Here is an 8,843-nt window from a genome sequence, read left to right as displayed (position 1 = left end):
CAAGGATTTTGCCTGGAGCATTTGGAAGATGAAGTTGCCATTCACTGAGGTGAGGAGACTGGGAGGAGCAGTTTTGGGGAGGGACATCAGGAGTTCGGCTTTGAGCATGTGAAATGGGGGACATCGACTAGATAATCTCAGTGTGAAGGCAGTTGGATATATAAGTGGCCCAAGCTTGGGGATGTACACTTGGGCATGGTCTGTACACAGTGGGTGTTTAAAGCCTTGAGACCAGATGGACTCACCAAGGATGGGCCTGGGAGTCTGCCATGTTGACAGCGAGAGCTTAACTGATGCCACCGCCCGATTGATGTCATTTTTGAAAAGCCTGCAGACTTTTGAAAAAGCCTGCAGAAAAAGGCCTTTGGTTTTCTCGGAGCCCTCTCTAACGTTTGAAGTAGCATTTCTAGGACATGTAATTGGGACAGAGGTGGGAAAACTCAGAGATGGGTAAGCAGGGAGGATGGATACGTAACCAAAGCTGAAGTCTTTGCTGTTCTAGAACCATGCAGAGCTAGGAGGATTTTTGAATAAAGCAGGCTTGAAGGATATGTGAGTTACCGAAAATGTATAAAAGATAATTTAACAAAAGTCAGTGAAGTGGCTAAGAGCACAGGTTTTTTTTGTTTTTTGTTTTTTAAAAGATTTTTATTGGGGAATTGGGGGAAGGGGAACAGACAAGTTGCTGTCCTTTTGTTCTTCAGTCTAGTTGTGGAGGACCTTGCTTCACTGGCCCAAGTTGGCACCATCATTGCACTCTTCCCAGGCGAGGCAGATTAGTCGCCGGCTTCTGGACCGCCGTTCATGGCAGCTGCTGGCCACTCACGCTGGCTGCTGGCTACACACGGTAGCCCATGGCAACCCACTGCCACAGGGGACTGCAGCCTACACCTTCGCGGGCGACTCACAGGCAGCCCAGCTCCAGGTTGAGCTGTTGTTCAGCATCTTAGCTGTAGAGGGGGGAGGGGGGTTGTTACTTTGTGAGGGTGAAAAGGATAACTATTGCATTGTTCTGTACACCTAAAACTAACAATAAAATTTAAAAAAAAACAAAAAGCAAAACAATGACCAAATATTAAGAACAAAGTCTTCAACAGGTTTGGTAATAGCCACTATCCCTGCCTGTGCATAAAATACTGTCAGATGTTAAATATACTAATGGCTTATAAGTTTAAAACTGAATAACTTTTGTATGATTATATTAATAAGGAATTCAATTTTCAACTTTAAAAATAAATAAATAAATAAAATCCCTAGTTCCCAAGGCTGCTCTGACAATTAAAGTTAGTATCTTCAAAGCCGGGAACATAGCACGAGCATATAGAATCTGCTCCAGAGATGTTGGTTCTCTTCCCTTCTCCTTCTCTTTTCCAGACCCATTTCCACCTCTTCATGCCATATGCTTCTACCATTTGACCTTGGGACTCTGGGAACAGATCCAGATACACAGAAGGTGACTTACTAAGGCCATACCTTTGGGCCCCCAAACTGCTTTTTGATCTGTTATTGCCACAGCAATAACAGCAATTCCCCCCCCCGACACACACACACACACACACACACACACAAGATGGTAATTACACAGTGCTGGGGAAGTTGTGGGGAGGGGTTCAGGGAAAACTTCACAGGGGAGGTGACCTTGGAGCTCACCTAGGAGGGGCGAGGAATTGGGCAGGCAGAAAAGGGAGAAGGGCATCCCAGGCCAAGGGTATGGCATGATCAGAGTGTGCCTGTGTTTTTGGGGGGCAGGGGGCATGTTGAGCGATAGCAGAAGTGGAGTGTGGCGGGAAGCTGGGATGACACACCAGGGAGGGTGTGGGTGCAGGAGAAAGGGTGGAGAGTCATTTAAGTGGGAGAGTCGTAATCATACTTAAGTTTTAGGAAGATCGCTGGGGCCAGGCAGCAGGCAGGGAGACTAGTATGAGGGGGCTGCCAAAATAACCCAGATAAGATGGGTGGTGGCCGGGACTAGGGTGGTGGCCATGAGGATGAAAGGAAATGGGCAGTTTTCAGAAATAACCAGATAGGTGATATAGAAGGAACAGCAGTGGCTTGGAGGTGGAAGAGAGGGGAGTTGAGGATGGCTCCCAAGTGCCTGGCTCAGGCAGCCAGGCTGATGTGAGTGGAGTTACAGAAACAGGAGCCCTAGAGAAGGAGCAGGTTTGGACCTGGGCTGGGAGGACTTGGGGATCAGTGGAGTGGGGTGGGGGTGGAGAGGACACTGAAAAATTCCAAGTGTGCAAATTCAGTGTATTATTGTATGCATTTGCGATGCCTGTTATAGAAGGGCAGAACCAAGGAAATGGCAGAGGGATGGCAGGAAATGGATGGTTTGAAAAATAGTTAGGAAGCTGAGTCAACAAGATCTGGCAGATGCTTGGATTTTTGAAGAGAGGGACAAATCTTGGATAATACCCCCTCGGGAGATGGTATTATCCTCGATGATGGTACCTTTTTTTGAGATGATGAACACAGGGAAAGAAGGAGGTTTGGTGGGAAGATTAACTCATTAACTCAACAATTCTCCATTAAGTACCTACTGTGTCTATGCCAGGTACTTTTGTATTTGGGATAGGGCAGTGACAAAATCCCTGCCCCCGTGATACTTACATTCAATGAGGAGAGTCAGACAATAAAAAAATAAACAGATGTCAAGTGGTAGAAGGTGGTATGGAGGAAAATAAAGCAGGGATGGGGACTCATTTTTAAAAGGTGTGATCAGGGATGGTCCCATTGAAATGGTATCATGTGGGCAGAGACCTGGAGATGGGAAGAGCATTTCAGGCAGAAGGAACAGCTTGTGCAAAGGCCCCGAGGCAGAAACATACTAGATGTGTTCTAGGAACAGCAGGGAGGCCAGTGTGGCTGGAGCAAGGAGGAGACAGACAGAACATGGGATAGGAGAAGTAGCAGAGGCAGAACCTGTGGGGCCATGTAGGCCATTGTAAAGACTCCGGAATTTATGCTGAGAAAGGAAAACTTTCTGGAGAGTTTTGAGCAGAGGACCATGATCTGACATGTATTTTAAAAGCTCGGTGTCTAAGAATTCCTTGGTCTTCAGATTCCAATTCCACTACTTTCTAGCTTGGTGACCTTGGACAAGTTATTTAATTTCTCTGTGCCTCGGTTTCATTATCTGTAAAATGGGGATAAGAATAGTACTCACTTTGTATGGTTATTGTGAGGGTTAAATAAAGTTAATGTAATGAAAGCACATAGATCAGTGTGTGGCACATTTTAAGCACAGTAGCGGGAGAAGTTATTGTGATAATAACGAGTATTGTGGCTGCTTGTGTCGAGGACACACTGGAGGGGACCAGGGTGGACGCAGAGATGCCATATGGGCAGCTCCTGCCCTGGTCCAGGAGAAGAATGAGAGTGGCTTGGACTAGATTGGCCACAGTGGAGGGAGAGAGAGAGCTGGTCAGAGCTAGGAAGAGCTGGCAGGAGTTGCCCGTGGGTCAGATGTGAAATACGAGAGAAAGAGGAGTCGAGGCTGCTCCAAGGATTTTGCCTGGAGCATTTGGAAGATGAAGTTGCCATTCACTGAGGTGAGGAGACTGGGAGGAGCAGTTTTGGGGAGGGACATCAGGAGTTCGGCTTTGAGCATGTGAAATGGGGGACATCGACTAGATAATCTCAGTGTGAAGGCAGTTGGATATATAAGTGGCCCAAGCTTGGGGATGTACACTTGGGCATGGTCTGTACACAGTGGGTGTTTAAAGCCTTGAGACCAGATGGACTCACCAAGGATGGGCCTGGGAGTCTGCCATGTTGACAGCGAGAGCTTAACTGATGCCACCGCCCGATTGATGTCATTTTTGAAAAGCCTGCAGACTTTTGAAAAAGCCTGCAGAAAAAGGCCTTTGGTTTTCTCGGAGCCCTCTCTAACGTTTGAAGTAGCATTTCTAGGACATGTAATTGGGACAGAGGTGGGAAAACTCAGAGATGGGTAAGCAGGGAGGATGGATACGTAACCAAAGCTGAAGTCTTTGCTGTTCTAGAACCATGCAGAGCTAGGAGGATTTTTGAATAAAGCAGGCTTGAAGGATATGTGAGTTACCGAAAATGTATAAAAGATAATTTAACAAAAGTCAGTGAAGTGGCTAAGAGCACAGGTTTTTTTTGTTTTTTGTTTTTTAAAAGATTTTTATTGGGGAATTGGGGGAAGGGGAACAGACAAGTTGCTGTCCTTTTGTTCTTCAGTCTAGTTGTGGAGGACCTTGCTTCACTGGCCCAAGTTGGCACCATCATTGCACTCTTCCCAGGCGAGGCAGATTAGTCGCCGGCTTCTGGACCGCCGTTCATGGCAGCTGCTGGCCACTCACGCTGGCTGCTGGCTACACACAGTAGCCCATGGCAACCCACTGCAGCAGGGGTTGCAGCCTACACCTTCGCGGGCGACTCACAGGCAGCCCAGCTCCAGGTTGAGCTGTTGTTCAGCATCTTAGCTGTAGAGGGCAGTGTCACTGGCCCTCATATATGGGATCCAAACCGGGGCCCTCTGGCGTTCCAAGCCAGCTCTTAACCATCACACCACTCTGCCGGCCCAGAGCACAGGTTTTGAAGGTGGATGCACCAGGCTCTGCCCGGTGTGACCCTGGCAGTGCCACTCCTCGCTGGTCCAGCTCCTCATCTGTAGAATTGTATCAGCTTGGTGCCTCTGTCACAGGTGTTGAAAAAAGTGAAATAGACAATGCTAATAAAGTGCTTAGCATAGTCCTGGCCCTAACAGAAAAACACACTGTTTTCTTCTCTACTACTATTCCCGCCAACATTTCTAACACCAGATGTGGGGTTTTCCCCACATCAACCTATTCTGTGACATCCACTGGGTGTCCTGCAGTTCACTTCTGTTCTGACACTATCCCTGGAGTTAGCGGCTGATCCCACAGGTCAAGTCCCTCCATAGCGCCCACACTTCAGGTGCTAATTGGAAGTCCTCATTGACCTACCAGCTATAAATCAGGGGTTCCCACGACCCCCTCCTCAGGCTCAATGACTTGCTAGAAGGGGTCACAGAACTCAGGAAAGTGCTTTACTTACTATTACCTGTTTATTTTAAAAGGATGAGATGCATGGGGCAAGGTATGTGGAGGGGGACGCAGAGCTTCCCTGCCCTCTCTGGGCACACCATCCTCCCAGCACCTTGGCGTGTTCACCAACCTACCAGTTCTGTGAACCCCTTTGGTTACGATTTTTATGGGAGGCCTCACTACATAGGCATGATTGATTAGATCATTGGCTGTTGGTAATTGACCCATCACCAGCCACTCTCCCCCCGGCCCCCCCCTCCCCGCCCCCAGAGGGTCAGGGGGATAGGGCTGAAAGTTCCAACCCTCTAATCACAGGGCTTGTTCCCCTGGCAACCAACCACCTCACATTCTTAGTCACCTCATTAAAGTACAGTCAGGTGAGGTTGAAAGGGGCTTGTAATGAATAACAAAAGATGCTCCCTTTAACCTCATCATTCAGAAATTCTGAGGATTTTAGGAGCTCTGTGTCAGGAACTGGGCTGGATGAAGACCAAATATATATTTCTTATTATAGCACAATATTATAGGTCCACAAACAAGTGTAGCTGCTTAATTGGCAAGGAGACTAGAAGAAGAAAAAGAGGATTCAGAATTGGATAAAGGGGAAACAGAGTGGGGAGGGGACTGGAATCTGTATTCTGGGCAGGGCTGAACTCATGGGCCTGTGACCTGTGTGGTCACACAGGGCATCACTCTCAGAATGGACTCAGCTCTGGGTTTAATGCTCTACTTTTGGCATCTTAAAATTCTTAATATTTTCTCTTTGAACTTGCGTTTTTGAAGGGAAGTTCCATGGGATAATGAAGCATATGTGTGAGCACAGAAGATGCACCAGGTGGCAGCAAGCAGGCGCCGGCCAGCAAGAACGGTGGGTAGTGGGCAGCATGGGTGCTGAGCAGTTGGCCTGGCCACCTGGCATGCACCCGCATGGCTGGGCAGTCTGGGACACCGTGGGGCTGCAGAGAGGTGGCTGGGCCAGGATCTGTGCCCAGATGGGCAGCAGCAGAAAATGGCTGCGGTCCACCAAGGCCACGGTGAGAGAAGGGACCCCACATGGATAACATCTACACAAATATAAGCTCTGCAGCCTACGTCTGGAGCAGGAACTGCCAGCACTCACGCAGTAAACTGTCAGTAAATTATTATAAAGCCGTGGATGTTGCAATAAAGCTCATTAGAGAGTTAGAATTCCTCAGAGTTTAATGTCTCTGGTTTTGAAAACTGCTGCAACATTGCAAAGCAAAGAAGTATTCACAGGCTTTGAAACAGAAGTTAAGTTTAAAGATCACATTCTATAGAAAAGAGTTCTATTTTCATGTGACATTTCATTATTGAGGAAGGCAATTAAAAAATTTTACCTTGTAATTGAAGATACAACAATCAAATGCATAGAGGTTATTAAAATTATATACAAACCATGAAGTCAGTTTCAATTTCTTGTCCAACCTCCACCAGTTATAGAAAATGTACTAAAATTTATATTTTGAAATAATTTATGAGAAATTGCTCCTAATGTGAAAGCCTATGAAATATTCTTAACAACTTCAGTCACAGTTGCATCTGCAAAAAGATCCTTCTCCAAATTAAAACTTATAACAAATTATCTGTGACCTTGCATTTGCCAGGAATGACTGTCATAGCTTTCAAGTACAGGCAGACCTTGGACATATCGCGGGTTCACTTTCAGACCACTGTAATAAAGTGAGTATCGCAATAAAGCAAGTGGTAATCTTTTTGCTGGTGGAGGGTCTTGCCTTCAGTTTGTAAATCAAAGGCAACACCTGTGAAACTCAATTAAGTGAAGCACAATAAAATGAGGCATGCCTGTATGTCAATTGAAATGAAGTTGGCAAAAGTATTATTTTGACAACCTAATAAATGAATTTGCAGAAAACGCTAATGATCAGAGATCATATTAATGTTATTTGTTGTATTATATAAAATTACGACAAAATATTAAATTTGTGCCATTTTAAGTTTATGGTATTAGTCGTATATCACTGTTACCCCATTATATTTTATAAGTAATGAAATATTTTGGAAGGAAAAAACTTTGTTTTAGTACTTTCTTTAACTGCATTTTGGTTTTTGTTTTGTTTTGTTTTTTACTGCTTTTTGAACAAGGGACCCTGCATTTTCCTCTTGAATTAGGCCCTGCAAATTTTGTAGGGGCTCTGATTCTGAAAACTAGTATTTCTTTGAAAGGATTTTCATATTTCCCCAAATGGTCCTGACTCTGTTAAAACGCTTTTAGGCTTTTACTGACTGCCCTCCAGTCCAATGAATGGTCATCGCATTATAACTTTTTAAAACCCACGTCAGTGTGGATGGCTGGTCAACTTAGAAGGCTGACACTCTCCACTGTGATGTCCTTCTCATCCCTTTCTGGAAGCCATCTCTTTTGTTTTTTGTTTTTAGCTGAGCCATCCTGCCACCTGTTGGCAGCTCAGCTCGGGACGGGAATCAAACTGTTGTTTTTCAGAGCTCGCACTCTTGAGCGAGCTCTTAACCAACTGAGCCACACAGCCGGCCCTGGAAGCCATCTTGTTGATCTGAGATTCATTCTTCTGAACTGCTCCCCCCACACACACCACAGGTGGCATATCTGGGTCCTTCGGATGTGGGTCAATTTTTGAAGTCCTTTGGAGGTAAGGTATGTGACAAGTGCTTTGGTAACTGTAACAAGTGGACTAAACACCTGAATAATGAGGAGGACAGAAAGTGCAAAGGGAGGGCTGGGTGACTGTTAAGTGATCACAATTCCATTCATCTTAAAGACTGGGGGGAAGTCAGGTGAGGCCCAGGTTGAGCAAGATGTGAGGCTTGACTGGGAGTTAGAGCACCGCCCATGGTGTCCCAAGGGTCTGCTCTGGTGGGCTGCCTCAAGGGTAGGCCTTCCGGGGGTGGTGGGGCTCTTTTTTTTTTTCGAATTATTTTATTTTTCAATTACAGTTGACTATGGGGCTCTTTTGATTGCAAGCAGTTGCAGCCCCCAGACCTCCTAAGGCTAAGGGGGCGTAGAACCTGGGTAGACTGGAACCTGCCACTCTCTCCACTTTCTCTCTGAACCCTCACCTCTTCCAGAGTTTCTTCCCACCCTGATTGACCAATCCCTCTGTACCATCGTGGAGGGAAGCAATGTGATTGGCTTAGTCATCGGCCCCTGTTGTAAGGACCTTGGCACCAAGACATTGGAACCTGTCAGCCTACGAAGGGGCCACCAGTGGATCAGATATTCACCTCTGTCCAATCAGAGCCCTAGTGATGCTTATCAGAGCGGGACTAAGGTGGGACTTGCAGATGAACAGGAGTGTGGGTGTGGCCAGCACCCTGATTGACAGACCCATACAGAGGCCAGAGGTCACCTGCTCCTCCCTGTGGGCGCTTCTTCTATATGAGAATCGTTCACACCCTCCTTTCCTCAGTCCATCATTTACTGATTGGCTGCTTCCTCAAATATATCTTGACTTCTACTCTTCCCATCACCATACTGACCCTGTCTAAACAACGGGCAGCAGCCATCTCTTGACTGCAATCTGACCACCAGAGTCGTCTTTAAAGCACACACCGGGATGGTCACCCATCCTACTGTGGTTCCACATCACTTAGTATGAACCAGACCTCCTACGGGGGCCTCAGGTTCCTAGCCATGGGACCTGAGTACCCCCTGGCCTTCCCTCCTCATTCTTTCCTTCTACATGTCTGCCGCTCCCGAGGTCTTCCCAGCCAGGGACCTCGTGTTTCAGTTCCTCTCTCCAGAACACTCACTAGCCCACCTCCTTGCCAGCAAAGCCCTGCTCATCCTAG

At 46.7% G+C, this 8,843-nt stretch overlaps 1 long non-coding RNA gene across 3 annotated transcripts in view; it reads left to right on the top strand.

The window, feature by feature from the left end:
- The window catches only part of LOC109392255 (uncharacterized), a 20,725-nt gene extending 13,789 nt beyond the window's left edge, over window positions 1–6,936 (top strand). Inside the window, exons 1-2 of one of the 3 annotated variants that reach the window (XR_002126018.1) lie at window positions 1,373–1,453; window positions 5,820–6,936. This is a non-coding gene — a long non-coding RNA (uncharacterized LOC109392255). Of the gene's footprint in view, window positions 1–1,372; window positions 1,454–3,137; window positions 3,552–5,819 lie in introns of those variants that run through there. The other 2 variants (XR_002126020.1, XR_002126019.1) reach the window with 2 other exon arrangements.
- Window positions 6,937–8,843: the final 1,907 nt, after the last annotated feature.

The sequence above is a fragment of the Hipposideros armiger genome, unplaced genomic scaffold (genome assembly GCF_001890085.2).
Source record: "Hipposideros armiger isolate ML-2016 unplaced genomic scaffold, ASM189008v1 scaffold_321, whole genome shotgun sequence".
NCBI classification, from domain to species: domain Eukaryota; kingdom Metazoa; phylum Chordata; class Mammalia; order Chiroptera; family Hipposideridae; genus Hipposideros; species Hipposideros armiger.
This window is presented reverse-complemented; position numbering and strand designations above follow the sequence as displayed.